Here is a 17,957-nt window from a genome sequence, read left to right on the forward strand (position 1 = left end):
GTCTCAGCTCCCCCGGCCCACAAGCCTCACTCCTGATGAAGATCTTAGGCCCAAAACATTGAGTCTCCTGCTCCTCGGTTGCTGCCTGACCTGCTGTGCTTTTCCAGCACCACGCTCTCAACTCTGATCTCCAGCATCTGCAAGTCCTCACTTTCTGCTGTAGGGAGTTCCAGCATTTCGACCCAGTGACAGTGAGGGAATGGCAATATATTTCCAAGTCAGGTCAAGGAGTGGCTTGGAGGGGAACCTGCCTGCAGGAGATGGTGGTGTTCCCATGTATCCAATACCCTTGTCCTTCTAGATGGAAGTGGTTGTGAGCTTGGAAGGAGTTATTTAAAGATTTTTTTGTGAAGTTCTGCAAAGCATCTTGTGGAAAGGACACACTTCTGCATTAGAGAGAGTAGGGGTTTGTGAATGAGATGTCAATCAAATGGGCTACTGTGACCTGGATGGTGTTAAGCTTCTTGAGTTTTGTTGGAGCTGCACTTATCCAGGAAAATGGGAAATATTTCCTCAAAATCCTGAATTTGAGGCTTTGGGGAGTCAGGAAGTGAGTTACTCATTGCAGGATTCCCAGCTTCTGACCTGCTCTTGAAGTCACTTTGTTTATGTAGCTAGGTCAGTTCACTTCTGGTCAATAGTATCCCCAAGGATGTTGTTAGTGGAGGATTCAATGATGCTAATGCCATTGAATATCAAGGGACAATGGTTAGATTTTCTATTCCTAGAGGTGATCAAAGCCTGGCACTTTTATGGTGTCAATGTTACTTGCTACTTGTCAGCACAAGTCTAGATAATGTCCAGGTCTTGCTGCATTTCAACACGGACTGCTTCAGTATCTGAGGAGTCATGAATGGTGCTGAACACTGTGCAATCATCAGCGAACATCCCCATATGATGGAGGGGAAGTCATTGAGGAAGCAGCTGAAGATGGTTGGGCCTAGGACACTAGGACACTACCCTGAGGAGCTCCTGCACAGGTGACCTGGAGCTGAGATGACTGACCTCCAACAATCACAACCATCTTCCTATGTCCCAGGTATGACTCCAACCACCAGAGAGTTTACCCCGGATTCCCATTGATTCCAGTTTTGCTGGGGCTCCTTGATGCCACACTCGGTCGAATGCAGCCTCGATGTCAAGGGCCGTCACTCTCCCCTACCCTCTGGAATTCAGCTCTTTTCTCCATGTTTGGACCCAGGCTGTGATGAGGTCAGGAGCTGAGTGACCCCGGTGAAACCCAAATTGCGTATCACTGAGCAGGTGATTGTTGAGCAGGTGCTGCTTGGTAACACTGTTGCTGACCCTCAGAATCACTTTCCTGATGATCGAGAGTAGACTGATGGGGAAGTAATTGGCCAGATTGGACTGCTTCAGCTTTTTGTGTGCAAGACATACCTGGGTAATTTCCACAATGTTGGGTAGATGCCAGTGATGTAGCTGCACTGGAAGAGCTTGGCTAGGAGAGCAGAAGGTTCTGGAACACCTCTTCAGTACAAACGCCGCAATGTGGTCAGAGCCCATAGTCTTTACCCTATCCAGTGCCTCCAACAGTTTCTTGATCTCACATGGAGGGAATCAAATTGGCTGAAGACCGGTATCTGTGACACTGGAGCAGGCCGTGATGGATCACTCACTTGGTACTTCTGTCTGAAGATTACTGTGAAAGTTTCATCTTTATCGTTTACACTGATCTGCTGGGCTCTTCCATCATTGAGGATGGGGGCATTTGTGGACCCTCCCCCTCCAGTGAGTTGTTCAATTGCCCACCAGCATTCACGACTGGATGGTCACGGAGCTTAGATCTGATCTGTTGGTTATGGGATCACTTAGCTCAGTCTTTCACTTGCTGCTTATACTGTCTAACCCACCTGTTTGCAAGCTTCACCAGGCTGACACCTCCTTATTGAGTACTTCTGGTGCTATTGCTGGCGTGAACCAGGATTGATCCCAGACAGATGGATCTGCAGCAGGCAGATTGGTGAGGATATGGTCAAAGATGTTTTTCCCTCTTGTCGGTTCCCTCACCACTTGCTACAGACCCAGTCTAGCAGCTGTGTCCTCATGTGGCTCAGTTTCCAATTCTGTTCCTAGAAGGGTATAGACAGGGGTGGATAGAGATAAGCTTTTTCCCTTGGTCAGGGATTCAATAATGAGAGGTCACGCATTCAAGGTGAGAGGTGAAAAGTTTAAGGGGGATACACGTGGCAAGTATTTTATACAGAGGTTGGTAGGTGCCTGGAACGCGTTGCCAGCAGAGGTGGTAGAGGCAGGCACGGGGGTAGATTCATTTAAGGTGCATCTGGATAGATGCATGAGTAGGTGAAGGGCAGAGGGATACAAATCCTTAGGAACTGGGCGATAAATTTAGACAGTGGATTTGGATCGGCTCAGGCTTGGAGGGCCGAAGGGCCTGTTCCTAGGCTGTAACTTTTCTTTGTTCTTTGCTCTGGAGGTACTCCTGGTCTTTTTTTTTAACAGCACTATATTTCCTGTTGCCATCTTTTTGCTTGTGGGCAAGCATTGACCTAGTCACCAGGAAGAATTCCCGTGTTCATTTTTGTAAGGGTCATGGGGGGCAATGGATATTGGTCAGACCATCAACAAAACTAATGTTACAATCACTCAATTTCCAAATGATGGGGGATCCGTCTTTTGGAAGTGACGTTAAATTGAGGCCCTCTTTGCTCTCTCAAGGTGGATTTGAATGATCCCTTGGCACTTTCAGAAGTGTAAAGGAGTTCTGCCTAATGTCCTGATCAACATTTAACCCTAAACCAATATCATTAAAAGCTGATGATCTACTCATCCTCACACTACCATTCATCACAAATGGTCTTTCATCCAAGTGTCAGCCAAATAATAACTTCAATTACATTAACTTTGCACACTCACTGGTACTGCACAGACCAGTAAGTGTGTCCCTTGTACACCCCTCCTCATCTTGGCTCAGTACATAGCCCACACCTGAGTCAGATGGTATGGACTCAAATCTGACTCCACGTTGCGATATTTAGACAGGTATTTTCAGTGCTGAGCCTAGAGTATACTGCACTGCTGTGTGTGCTATCTTTCAATTGAGGCGTCAAACTGGCAAGAAAGAAAAAAAAAATTCCCTAAAACCCTTTTTTTTGAAGAACAGGAGCATTCTCCCCTGTGTCCTGGACAATATTTATTGCTTAAATACTTTTGCCAAAACATATTATCTGATCATCACCTCAGAGTTGCTCATGGGAGCTTCATAATACAACAGTGAGAAAACTTCAAAACATTCATTTTTTGGCTGAAAAGGACTTGGGCCTTCCTCAAGTTGAGAGCTGTGCTACATAAATGCAGGTTATTGTTAATAAAACACAGATGATCTTGAATGTAATATAACTCTTGGTCATCTTACAGCACCATCGTGGATGCTTATCCACTGATCATGTTGTCGACTCTGACACAGTAAACAATAATTTATCCCAGTCGCAGGATCTTATTGGAGATAAAGGGCTGGGATGAATGATTTATAATCTCTGGTCACATTAATGAGCTGTTTGGTGAAGGAGTCGGTGAGAAGGTTCCATTGTGATTCCTGAGGAGCAGGATTTAACCCCATTAATACCTTTGTGAAGGAGCAAGAGGTGATTCAGATTACATCAGACACTGTATTGTTTCCCTGAGGACCATCCTGCTATCCAGTTACTATAGTTACCAGCTATTGCTCATGTCCTGGTGAGTGTGTCATTCACATTTATTGGCCTACCTGTGTCTGCTTCTATCACATTACAGAAACAAGGACAAATGTGGCTTGTAATAATGTAACAAAGGTCAGGCATTCTCTGCACAGCCTATTGTTCCCTCAATTTCAGTTTGCCAGCTCACTCTGTGCTCAGATTGGCTTCCCCATGTCCCAAATGACAACAGTGAGTGCACTTGAAAACTACCACATTGTCTGTAAAGAGCCTGTCCATGGAAAGTGGTTACATAAATCAAGCACTTTCTTTCCCTTCTCTTCATTGAGATATTGGCAACTGAAGCATGTGATTGCAGGATTTAGTGGCATGCCTTAGGTTAATTGGACAGGCACAGGAAAAGAAGTTCAAAACCTGAACGATTCTGATCCTGACATTGTTGGGGGCAGTCAAAGCACCAGGAGGAGTTTAATGATCTCACCAGAGTAGGCAAGTTGAGAAAGGGCACCCCTACTTCTTCCTGTTACTTGCACTGAACACATTGATAGGGATTGAGACCGAACCCAAATAAGAGAGGTTTTTAAAGCTTTTACGGATAAGGTGGACAGAGAGAATGTTTCCACTTGTTAGCCGTACCGTATTTACGAATGTGAAACCCTCTACAACATGAAATGGTTCAGATAAACAGCAGAAGAGGAAATGAGATAAACATGAGAGGTAGGAAGCAGTCGTGGGGCGTTGGGGGTGGAATGGGAGGGTGATTTGCTGAATGGGTTAGATTAAGATGCTTGTGTGAAACATTTACACAGTAGAGCCGGGTCAGTCTGCATGGCAAATTTGTACGTTGTGAAATTCTGAGTAATTTAAGTGATGCTGTGAGAGCTTGAATGGTTTGACTTTCGTATGCATAACACTGTTCACTGCATTTTACAGTGGCATTGATCTCACTGTCACATAATCTTACCCTTTGGAGGGCTTGTTAGCTCAGGGACAGGTTACAAAGAGACCTTGATCAACTGGGTCAGCGGGCTGAGGAGTGGCAGATGGAGTTTAATTTGGATAAATGTGCGGCATTGCATTTTGATAAAACAAACAAGGGCAGGACTTGTACAATTAATGAATGTTATAGAACAGAGAGACCTCGGGGTTCAGGTACATAACTCTGAAGTTTACATCACAGGTAGACAGGCTGGTTATGAAGGCATTTATCACTCGACTTCATTGCTCAGGCCATTGAGTTTAGGAATTGAGACATCATCTTGAGGTTGTGCAGGGCCTTGCTAAGGCCTCTTCTGGAGTACTGTGTGCAGTTCTGGTCATCCTGTTATAGGGAAGATATTAGTAAGCTGGGGAGGGTTCAGAAAAGATTTACCAGGATGGTGCCAGAAATGAAGGGTCTCAGGGTTATAACGAGGGTTGAAAAGTGTGTTGCTGGAAAAGCACAGCAGGTCAGGCAGCATCCAAGGTGCAGGAGAATCGACGTTTCGGGCATAAGCCCTTCATCAGGAATTCCTCAGGACCGTTGATTCTCCTGCTCCTTGGATGCTGCCTGACCTGCTGTGTGTTTCCAGCACCACACTTTTTGACTCTGATCTCCAGCATCTGTAGGCCTCACTTTCCCCTAGGTTATAAGGAGAGGCTGAATAGACTGCGACCTATTTCACTGGAGCATAGGAGGTTGAGGAGTGACCTTATTGAAGTTTATAAAATCGTGAGGGGTGTAGATAAGGTCAATAGCAGGTATCTTTTCCTTAGGGTGCAGTATTTAAAGACTAGGGGGGATTATCTTCAAGGTGGGAGGAGGAAGATTTAAACAAGACATGAGAGGCAACTTTTTTTACACAGTGGTTCGCATGTGGAATAAATTCCCAGAGGAAATGATAGATGCGGGTACGGTTACAATCTTTAAAAGGCATTTGACTAAGTTCATGAATAAGGAATGTTTGAAGGGATACGGGGCAAGTGCAGACAGGCGTGACTAGTTTACCTCGGGATTTTGGTAGCATGGACTGGTTGGACCGAAGGGTCTGTTTCAGGGCTGTATGACTCCATGACCAGCAAACTTCTCTTCTTCAAATAATATCATTCAGGCATACAGACAGACAAATTTAACATCACCGCCTCCAGTTGTACAGCATTGCCCAGTACTGCACCCCCACCAAAAATTAAAATACAAACATTGAAGGCACGGTGGCTCAGTGGTTAGCACTGCTGTCTCTCAGTAACAGGGTCGCAGGTTTAATTCCAGCCTCGGGCAACTGCCTGTGTGGAGCTTACACGTTCTCCCCGTGTCTGTGTGGGTTTCCTCCGGGTGCTCCAGTTTCCTCCCACAGCCCAAAGATGCGCAGGTCAGATGAGTTGGCCATGCTAAAGTGCCCCATAGTGTTAGGTGCATCATTCAGAGGGAAATGGGACTGGGTGGATTACTCTTCAGAGGGTCAGTGTGGACTGGTTGGGCTGAAGAGCCTGTTTCCACACTGTAGGGAATCTAAGCTAATCTAAACAGTTGTGCTCTATGCTTGGTGAATACAAGATTCCCAAACCTCAGCCCAGTTGTTTTATAATGAATGGTTTTGCAGGTTGGGTTTATAACACATTGACCAGTTTTGAAGAATGAGAGGTGATTTTGTTTAAAACATAAAAAATTCTGAGGGAGCTTGACCCCTAGATGTCTCTTTCAGTTTCCCCATGTACAGGAATCTAGAATTAGAGAACTCAGTTTCAAAGTAAAAGATTTCCAATTTGAGACAGAAGAGGAGGAACAACTTCTTTTGGAGAGTCAACAATCTTGGGAATTCTCTTCCTCCAAGAGCAGTGGGGTCTGGCTCATTTCAGATACTCACGGCTGAGCTGGATGGGCTTCTGATGAACCAGGGAGTCAAGGGTTATGACAGTGTGGGGGGTCAGGCAGGAAGGTGGAGTTCAGGCCGCAGTGAGAGCAGCTGTGGTCTGATTGGATGGCGGGGCCAGGCTCATGGGGATGAAGTGACCTATTCCTGCTCCGATTTTCCGTGGCCTTTTGAGATTTTGAGGCGGAGATGGAGGCTGCCAACTCATGACTGTAGATACTTCTGGAGGTGTCACCACAGACCATCCAGTGTCTGACCATACTCAGTGACTGCCTCCAGCCCCCTCCAAGTCCAACATCGTGTCACCTTGATGTCCCACAGCAATCTGAAAACCACTGGATGCTTCATAATCTGACTGGATGATTACTGATGGTTAGGTTAACCAGCTTTCCCCCCGTATTTTAATATCTTTACACATTTCAATCAAAGGTTCTCAAAGTCTATTTTGATCATATTTTCAAGGCTGCTCTTTCTTCTTTTGTTTATTTTCCCGTTGCAGCAGTGTCCTGGATATTAGATTCTGATTCTTGCGGATTCCAGGTTAATCCCAGAAGACTTGCAATCCATACAGTATAGATTGAAAACCTGGACTCAACTAAACAACAAATTGTCGGTGGGATAAATGGTGACAGTGGAACTAAAGAAAAACACAGATGAGGCAAACTGAAATTGAGGGAACAATAGGCTGTGCAGAGAATGCCTGACCTTTGTTACATTATTACAAGCCACATTTGTCCTTGTTTCTGTAATGTGATAGAAGCAGACACAGGTAGGCCAATAAATGTGAATGACACACTCACCAGGACATGAGCAATAGCTGGTAACTATAGTAACTGGATAGCAGGATGGTCCTCAGGGAAACAATACAGTGTCTGATGTAATCTGAATCACCTCTTGCTCCTTCACAAAGGTATTAATGGGGTTAAACCCTGCTCCTCAGGAATCACAATGTAACCTTCTCACCGACTCCTTCACCAAACAGCTCATTAATGTGACCAGAGATTATAAATCATTCATCCCAGCCCTTTATCTCCAATAAGATCCTGCGACTGGGATAAACTATTGTTTACTGTGTCAGAGTCGACAACATGATCAGGGAAATAATGCAGTGAGATTACCGAAAGTTACATTACATCGAAGAACATCCGTGTTTCACTAACAATAACTTGCATTGATATAGCGCCTTTCACAATACGATGCCTTCAAGTATTTTGTAATCATCTTAAGTATTTTATGGAAGTGTGTCACGGTTTGAATGTGGGAAATGAGGAAGCCGCCATGCTCTCAGGAATATCCCACAAGCAGACTTCTAATCATCACTTATAATGATATTGATTGCAGGTGGACAAATGGTCAGAACTGTGAAGAGAACTCTAAACGAAGCCTTGCTGCTCTCCCCCAATATAAAGTTTCAGGACTGTCACATTCACCGGAGAGTGCAGAAGTCTCATCTAAAGAGCAGGTTCAGTGATGTAACACATATTTGTCCGAGAGACAGCTTTCTCTGCGTTTAGAGTTTCTTTTTAGTGTGTATACTCACCTCCGTGTAGTGTGTGCTATGTTCAGCCAGTATGAATGAGGATTGTCTGTTGCCAAGGTGATTGCTCATGTGGGTCATCTTGCATTCTGTGTACCTGCTTGTGTGCTATTGGCTAGACCGGTCAGGAGATAACAGACGTGGAAAAAAATAGCTCGGGTTCAGTTACTGTGCTGTTGAATAGTGTGTTTGCAATAAATACCAAAAGATTTTTTTTTGAGTTGTGAAACTAAATGTTTGCAAAAACCTTGCTGTTACCACACAGATTTCTATTTACCATAAACAGGGCGAGGAGCTCAGATCCTTATCTGTTTGGAAGTTCAAAGTAAAGTCATGCTGGCATATTGAAATATTGGCCCAGAGTTTTGTTTTAATTGAGAATAATGGTGAGGCTAAAAGCAGTCACCAGTATGGTAGAATGCATGGTTGGAGAACATTTCACATTTCCACAGATTACAGATTTCCACAGACCTGGAAAATTTCCTCTCCAATTTACTCTGTTCCTACACAAACCTTGTGATGCCAGCACCCCTCACATAAAAAGACTCAGCTCTGAAATACATGTAAAGTTGATGTACTTATCCACTAAACCCACCAGAAAATGTTAGGGCTTGTCTATTCAAATGTAGGTGAATTGTTCCTTTTTCAATAAAGTGGGGGTCACAAAGAAATAATCTCTGCACTGTAAGTATGCTTTTAACAGCGTAGATTCTCATTCTCACAGATGTCAATGATGTTTGGAGAATTTCTTTACTTTTGTCTCTTATCTTATAAATACCATCTTGCTTTCATTCACTAATAACACATGGTTTCACTATGAATTACAGTGCATATTAAAATTCACATTTCCTGGTTTGGACTCTGTGTATCTCAGTGAGGATTCTTCCGTTTGATTGGTCAATGTGTTCTCTGCTGTACGTGCACAGATCCCCTAGGGGACGCTGCACAGGAAATTATCTCAATGAAGCGGAAGCTGCTCTAATAAACCTTGCAGAAAGTCTGGCAAATGTCAGCATAATGACTTTACTTTCAGCACTGACCATAAAATCAGGATCATTCTTGATAGAACAAAAACCAGGTCATGATTCATCAGCAATGACTCAAAATCCTGGAATTCACCACACATGTTGTAAAGTAGATGTAATGTTTAGCACAGAAATAGGCCATTCCTTCCAACAGGTCCAATCTGTTGTCTAGATCTAATCCGAATCTCCTCCCATCCTAATGTCATCTCATGCGATCAACAAATCCAGAAGAGAATCCAACCTCAGCTGCTCAGGTTATTAAAAGACAGTCATTAAATACTGGCCTCATCAGCAACACCCACAGATCTACAATTATTATCACAACATTACTTTTATTTTTAAATTCAACGTTTTGAACAAAAGATTCAGAAAACAAGTTGGCTTTGTGGTCAGAGGTTATTTTTGTGTCAGTGGAAATCCCCAGGTCTTGTTGCAGTTTCCAAGCACTGACAAACATCAGGCAAGATTATAGCAGCACCAGCAAATAAGAGACCCTGCGCATATCAGAAACAATATCCTGTGCATGTTAACTGTTTTGTCGTCTTCATAGGTGTCCTGTGATTGCTAACAATGTATCTCCTTACTCCCTTTCTCTGAAATACCCTACAGCCCACCTTCTCTGTAACCTCCTCCAGTCCTTACAACCCTCTCTGTCTCTGTGACCTCCTGCAGCCCCTACGCTCTCCCTCTCTCAGTAACCTCTTCCAGCCCCTATTGTCCTCCAAGTCTCTATGACTGCCTCCAGACCCTACAACCCTCCCTCTCTCTCTGCAACCTCTCCCAGCCCCTATAACCCTCCCTCCTCCAGCCTCTAATACCCTCTGAGATCTCTGTGTTACTCCAATTAGACCCTCTTGTGCATCTTCAATTTGCCACAGTGCCCTGGGAACGGTTCCCCCCCTCCCCCAGTTGCAAATGCTCTTTACTGGAGATTTACTTCATTCTCTCTCTCTCTCCTCTTTGGTCAATATTTTGGTCCAAATCTCTTCTCAAATTGATACCATTCCTGTCAAGCAACGTGTGACTTTGTGCTATTTAAGAGCCCAGCTGTTTAAGGACTAATGTACCACTACATTTTCAGTGTGTTGCCGTCACTGGTCCTGTTTACTCTAAAGCAGGAACAAGACCTTAGCTGGTGCTGTCAGCTTCTCAGTATTTTGTCTACGAGCATATTGTTCTGAGAATGACTACTTCCCAGATAACCACTCAACAAATCCCGTGGCTCTGCAGCCAGCTGGAAATCCCATTCAACATTAATGGTGTGAATCACAGACATCAAAACATGAAACAAATAACCAGAGGGGACGGTTCTATGAGGAGACTTGGGTTACCAAGGAGACAGTGACGCAAGTGTGTTCCATTTCTACAACCTGGCAGGCTGCCAGACACTTCTCTGCAGCCGATTACTGGAGTAATGCTTAATGCCCGTCTAGATTTAACCTCCTGTGACTGCCACCTCCAATCCAAACCAGTCAAGGGTCATACCCTTTACAGGCAAGTCTCAAGCAAGCAAGCTGGGTCACTGCAAGAAAAATAAAAATACGCCCAGTACCTGGGTGTGCGAGTTGTCCCAGTAATTGGGTCACAGAGACCATCTGAACGCTGGTGAGAATGATGGGTGGAAGGGAACCAATCCGCACATCCCCTCTTGCCCACTGAGATTCGAGACTGGAGTCACCTGCTCTGCTCGGAGTGGATTATTCATCAAGTTGCAACAAAGGCCACGGTTAATACGAACCAAACCGAAAGAACTGCAGATGCTGGAAATCAGAAACAAACGCTGCTGGAAAAAAAAACTCACCAGGTCTGGTAGCGTCTGTGTAGAGAAATCAGAGTCTCGGGTTCAGTCACAGACTGGACCCGAAACTCTGCTTTCTCTCCACTGATGCTACCAGACCGGCTGAGTTTGCCCAGCAGTTTCTGGGGGGTGGGGGGGTTGCCCTATTCCAGGGCTAATCCAGTCAAATCTTCATCTTAGCCTCAAACATGGGAACACACGACCCAGGGACAGACCAGGCGGTTCACTCTGCTCACTGTGCAATGAGGTCATGGCTGATTTTGCATTTTATCTTCGTTTACCCATCTCGGTTACATATCTCACTGAACAGTAAACCCTTTCAATCTTATCACTGACATTCTCATGTGGTCCCCACCTTTTGTAGGAGGGTTGGGGTGTAGAGGCGGGAGGTGTGAAGGGAGAAAGAGTTTTCCAGTTCTCCACCGTTCTTTGTCTGAGTTGAAGATGTCCTGGCATCAACCCCTTTACAGTCAAATTCCACTGTTCATGGTCTGCCCCTTGTTCTGGGCATCCCCTCGCCAGCAAAAAATAGATCCTCTTCTGTTACCCAATCAAATCCTTTAATCACCGTCAACACTTCAATGAGATCACCGGCTTAACCTTCTGCACTCTAGGGTAAGGGCCAGGTTTCCTTTGACAGTGAGTTTACAGTCACCTATCCCTTGAGTCACACTCTCATCTTGAGCTCAGTCCCCTGCAGACAAACCGAAAGCAGCGGGCTTTATGCGGCTGCAGTGCAGTCATGAAAGAAAATTGGCAGCCCTGTATTTCCTAGTTCCCCTCGCTGCTGCAATGTGCCCGTGATTCAAGTCAAATTCAAAATTAACGATGAATTTGGACAAAAGGCACTGGGGAGTTGTCATGCAATCCTAGCACGGGATAAGTATTCACATTGCGAATTACTCTCTCAGATTCCCTGCTCAAACCTGTCTGTCTCTCATCCCTCCTTTCCCTAATTCCTGTCTGCATGTCTCCTCGTGAGGCCCAGTGTTTTATTTTGGGGCTTGTTTACAATTCTGGGAGATTTCACCGCATCCGCGCTGCTCTATAAATGCAAGTTATTGTTGTGCAATGATCTCGAGAGTGAACGGCTATAACTTGGAAGAAAAGCTCCAAATATAAAAGACCTTTTTTCCTCCTGGATTTCAGAAGGTCATCGGGACATAGATTTAAAAACAATGAGCAGGTGCTGAGAGGATAAATAAAGACAAAGAAAGATCTTGTATTTGTATTTTGCATGACCTCAGAATATTCCAAAGTATTTTGCATCCAAAAAAGTACTTTTTGATATCTGTTTATTACTGTTCTAATGTAGGAAACATAGCAGACAATTTGTGCACAGCAAGCTCTCCCGAATAGTGAACAGTGCTTCCCAAAATATTGACTTAAATGAGTTTGTGCTAAGACTGGGGGTTCTCAGAGAAAGAGTGACGTGAGCGCTTTTTCTCCCTCTCACAGTTAAATCGATCAAGTGGTCACAGAAGGACATCGTTCAGTTGGAACTCGGAAAAGTGTTCGCACCCTGAAGGAAGAATGTGGTTGAAAGATGCTGCAACCCTTTCCATTATAAATCAGCAGGACCAGGTTTGACAATGAGACTATGGTTCTAGAGACCAATATGAAATGGCAGGGTGCACTTCATTGATTGAAAGCACGTGATAACTGTTTGAGCATTCACAGGCCGTAGCTGTAGCATCAGCGCAATGCAGATTTACAATCAGAGTCTAACCTGAAACTGGAGGCAGGGTGTGAGGGGAGGTGAGACTCTCCTTGAAGCAAGCATTTCAACTCTATTCCACTGGAGATACAGTCATGGCTCAGAACACTGCACCTTAACCTCTTGAGTTAAAAAGTCATCAGTTCAAATCCCTCTCCAGAGATTTGAATACATAATGAAGGCTCAGAAGGCCAGCACAGCACTGGGAGTGCTACACTGTCAAAGGTGCCATTGTTTAGCTGCTAATAGGTCCTGTCTGGCTTAGATAGAGGCAGAAAATCACATTCCAAAACTTTGAAGAAAATTGGGGGAACTCTCCCGAGGAAAAAACGAGGATTGCAGATGCTGGAAGCCAGAGTCTAGATTAGAATGGTGCTGGAAAAGCACAGCAGGTCAGGCAGCATCCGAGGAGCAGGAAAATCGACGTTTTGGGCAAAAGCCCTTCATCAGAAATCTGCTGTGCTTTTCCAGCACCACTCTAATCTAATTTCTCCCCAGGATCCAGGCCCATATTTGTCCCTCAGTCTCTTTAAAATAGATTATTAATTTGGTGATTTAGCTGCTTGTGGAATCTTGCTGTATGTAAAGTTAGATGGTGCACAACAGTAACTGCTCTGTAAAAGGTCCCTCATTGGCTGGAAGATGTCGAGTAAAGTTGAATCTGTAAATAGTAAGCTATGTCAGTGCATGATGTGGAGCATCACAAGATGGTGAAGGGACTGTGAAGAGAGATGTAGTAGTGTAGACCTCACTGTAAGACTAAATGCAGAAACAGTAATGCTGAAGAAACATAAAAAATCCTGAGCCACCAGCAACCTCTTTTAAGCACCCAACCTCCTCAAAGACCACCACCACAATAACAAAGAAAGTGCTTTGGGACAGCCTGGGCTTGGATATTCAATCCAGGCTCAGGAACTGGAAAAGTTTCCGGTGTTGATTTGCAGACCATATATGCAAATATATGCAAAGGCCCAATGGAGCTGGAGGAGGGTTTGTTTCAAGCTAGTGGCACTGAGTACTCCATGTAGGCAGGAGATACCTCCAGAGTGTAACTGGTAAGTCATCATGGGGCCTGCTGCTGTTGGGCAAGATGGAACCAACAGAAAAGGAAAGGAACTGCAACCTCACAACACCATCAAGTGCTGAATCATTTAACCATCGGGTACTTAATGTGCTCTGCTCAGGGGATGGTGACTGTGTGTCATCACATGAGCACCTCAACCCTTTTCGATTCAGGATTTTGAAGAATAAAATAATCAACAGCTTCCCACTTTGTTCCCAACAGGCATGTACTAACATGCTCCAGAATGCTTGCTCTTCCCATTTGGATCTTTGAAATCTGACTCAACTCCTTTCCAGCCCATTAACTCTCCCTTTGCCGGTCACAGCGTGTCACAGAGGGGTCAGCAGACAGAGCAAACACACCCTGTGTCCAAGCTCATCCCCATGGACAACTGAAAACTCAGCCCTCAGTTCTGTGAAAGGCCCTTACAAATACAAATCCCTCATTTTGGTGACACTCCAATTAGGTATCCCCTCGAGGTGAAATCGAAGTGTTCTTATTTTGCCAAGCCTTGTATGTAGTCCAAATGAGCTATTAATAGTTCAGTTCCTGGAAGACAAAACCAGCCCTGGTTAATCACTGATCGGCAACCTCAAAAGGATAAGCCACACAAAGGCATCATAGGAAGAAATTAGAAAATATCATCCTTTATCAGCAAAGATCCTCTCCTGAAGTTATAATCGAGACATTGGATTATCTTTGAGCCAGATTTGTGATAAAGGTGGACGTCCGAGCACTGAGACAATGGGATGAGGGGCCTCCTTCTGTGATGTAACCACTCGGTGATTCTTTAAGATGTGAAAATAATGGTACTGGAATGACAATTCTCCCAAGGGTAATGCTGAGCTGAGGGCTTCTAGTGTCTTCAAACAGAATGAGGAATGAACTTCAGTGAAAGAAAACGGGCAAAGGCTCTTGGGTTTAAGACACATTCACTTCATTTGTGTGAAATGTACACTTTTGGGAATAGCTGAACAGACTGTGGGGGGATGGGGGGACACAGTGGCTCAGCAGCTAGCACTGCTGTTTCACAATGCCCGGGACCCAGGTTCAGTTCCACCCTCTGTCTGTGTGGGTTTCCTTTGGATGCTCAGGTTTCCTCCCACTGTCCAAAGATATGCAGGTTAGGTGGATTGGCCAGGTTGAATTGCCTTTAGTGTGCAGGCTAGATGGATTAGCCATGGGAAATGCAGGGTTACAGGGATAGGGAAGAGGTATGGGTTGTTCTTCAGAGGTTTGACGTGGACTTGATGGGCTGAATGACCTTCCTCAACACTATAGGGATTCTATGATTGGTGGAGTTCTTTCAAATTATGAAGGGTTTTGACGGGCTGGACATTAAGAAAATACCTCTTCTTGTGGGGTGACCAAAACTAGTGATGATAAATATTAGAGAGTCACCAATAAATCCAGTCTGGGATTCAGGAGAAACATTTTTTAACCAGACAGTGGTGAGAATGTAGACCTTGCTTGACAGAATTGTTGAACTCACGTTATGAAGTGTGTGAGGCAAACTGCCAAGATATATTTAGACAAACACATGAGGGAGAATGGAATAGAAATTCTGCTGTTTGCATAAAATGAATGTGAGCGCAAGGAAGCTGGTGTGGGGAATAAATACTGGTCTAGACCAATTGGGCTGAATGGCTTATTTTGGTACTGTAAATCCTGTGGAATATCTACTTAATGTGGATAGCATTGCTGACACATCTTGGAGAAGTAACTCGCTGAGTGGGCACCATGGTCAGCATGGATCAGTTTGGGCTGAAGGGCCTGTTTCCATGCTGTACTACTCTGTGACTCGAAGTGAGTGTTGAAGAACTTAATGCAGGGATGGATCTGAAGCATCCCAGATTGGATAATGAATCGACCATTACACAGAGGCATACTGACCAATGTTTGTCCCTCTAGGCAGAGGAGATCTGGGATAGAAAGAGACTCACGGCTCTTAACAGGGAACCGCACCCTGTCCCACCCTATTTAACGGAAAGCCCTCAAGAGAGACACCATCTGGACCATACAGGAAGAGCCTTATCATAGAGTTGGGGTGGGTGCGGTAGCTTAGATTCAGCAAAGAGACTTTGACTGAGACCGGTCATCTGCTGCAGGAGCATAGTTCCTTGAAAGTGGAGTTGTAGGTAGACAGGGTGATGAAGAAGGCACTTGGTACGCTTGCCTTCATTGGTCAAAACATTGATTAGAGGAGTTGGAATGTCATGTTGCAGGTGTAGAGGACATTGGAAAGGCCAGAATATTGCATACAATTCTGGTTGCCCTTCTGAAAAAAGGATATTATTAAACTTGAGAGGATGAAGAGAAGATTTACAAGGATGTTGCTGGGACTGGAGAGTGTTATATGGAGAGAGTAAATAAGCTGAGTGTTTTTCCCTGGAGCATCGGGGGCTGAGGGGTGACCTTATAGGGATTTACAAAATCGTGAGGAGCATGGATAGGGTGAATAGCCAAGGTCTTTTTCCTCGGATGGGGAATTCCAAAACTAGAGGGCATAGATTTGAGGGTTGAAATTTAAAAAGGGCCTGAAGGGCAACTATTTCACACAGAAGGTGGTGCATGTATAGAACGAGGAAGTGGTGGAGGTTGGTACAATGATAGCATTTCAAAGTCATCCGAATGGGTACATGAATAGGAAGGGTCGAGAGGGATATGGACCAACTGCTGGCCAATGGACTTGACTGCTGTGGTGGAGTTGTCACCCCTGGTTATGGGAGGCCTGAAGTGCGAGGACTCCTGGAGACCTGGGACACCTCGCAGAAACCTTGAAGCCATGTTTGAAGACCCCTTGTACAGAAGATTAACTCTATTTAACACTGTGTGGCTACAAAACACTTATTGCTGTATCTTTCTAGATATATGTGACAATAAATAACTCAGTCACAAAAACATCTGGTTGGCGTGGACAATTTGCCTGATGGGTCTGTTTCAGTGCTGTCTGACCCGATGATTCAGAGTTCAGCAAATCTGGTCACAAGTATTGCTGGAAATTTCATTGCACAACCCACTCGACCTGACACAGTCCCTGACTCTTCCAACCATCTCTAATACCATTACCAATCATAAATGGAAGATAACAAAAAAAGGAAAACACTCCTTTTTAAAGATGCCAGTAATTCCACTCCTGAGCACTTGCTTGTGACAGTGTCCTTCCGAGAATTTACCAGACAATCCTGGGCGGGGGGGGTTAACCCCTGGGTGATCCAGGAACACTGCATAACCCAAACCATTGAGAATCAGCATTGGTTCCAACCTGAAATGTTGACTTCCCTTCTCCTCTGATGCTGCTTGACCTGCTGTGATTTTTTCCAGCTCCACTCTGACACTCCAGTATCTGTAGTTCTCACAATCTCCAAATCATCATTGCAATCAACATTCATCTTCCAATTAGGGCTACCCAGCACTCAGTTATTTATGATGAAAGCCCTCGCTGTGTCATATGACATAAGGAATAAAACTATCCCCCCCCCCCAGTGCACGTTACCCTAACGTGCCACTTTTGAGTTGTGGGCAGGTCGTGAGTGTAATGTTGGTCAGTGTCAACCATGGCTCAGTGGTTGACCCTCTTCCTTCTCTCTTATATGGTTGTGAGTTCAAGCCTCACCTAAAGCAGTAACCTGTCTAAAAGGGGAGTTTTCAGCAGACCATTTAAAGGAAGGGGATTATACAACTTGAGGGGCTAGGCTGCTCAAAACTTAGCAGATAATGGCCCACCAATTAAATTCAGAGTAGAGTAAGAGGCTGGGAGTGGAGAAGCACCTGAGATCGTGAGGGGTAATGAGGCTGGGGAGGGATTTGATGATGAGAATTTTAAAATTAGGCTGGCGTGGAAAGTTAGTATCTGCATCATTGCTCCAGATTTTATACGAAATAAAACAAACAGAAAAATCATGACTGTGTGCCTCTCAAGAGTAGATTATTCAAACTTTGCCATATAAATTCTGGCAAATATGATCTATGTTCTAAATAGTTGATTATGTAACTCCTGTTCAGATGCCCTATGCCATTTACCACTGACAAACTCAAATACAGATTATTATTTAAACCATCTGGTGTGGGATTTTTATTTATAATGCAGCCTAATTCTTTAATTTTGTGTGTGTGTATATATGTGTGTGTGTTTGTGTGTGTGTATGCGTGTGTGTGTATATGTGTGTTTGTGTGTGTGTGCGTGTGTGTGAGTATGTGTGTGTGCGTGTGTGTATGTGCGTGTATGTGTGTATGTCTGAGTGTATGTGTGTGTGAGTATGCGTGTGTTTATGAGTATGTGTGTGCGTGTATG

At 44.5% G+C, this 17,957-nt stretch overlaps 1 long non-coding RNA gene across 1 annotated transcript; it reads left to right on the plus strand.

Annotated features, from left to right (window-relative positions):
• The first annotated feature begins 4,116 nt into the window (after positions 1-4,116).
• On the plus strand, positions 4,117-17,440 carry LOC140464312 (uncharacterized). The gene is made up of 3 exons (XR_011954904.1): positions 4,117-4,391; positions 7,865-7,985; positions 12,342-17,440. It is a non-coding gene; the product is annotated as an uncharacterized lncRNA (long non-coding RNA).
• The last annotated feature ends 517 nt before the right edge of the window (positions 17,441-17,957 follow it).

This window comes from Chiloscyllium punctatum, chromosome 3 (genome assembly GCF_047496795.1).
Source record: "Chiloscyllium punctatum isolate Juve2018m chromosome 3, sChiPun1.3, whole genome shotgun sequence".
NCBI classification, from domain to species: Eukaryota; Metazoa; Chordata; class Chondrichthyes; order Orectolobiformes; family Hemiscylliidae; genus Chiloscyllium; species Chiloscyllium punctatum.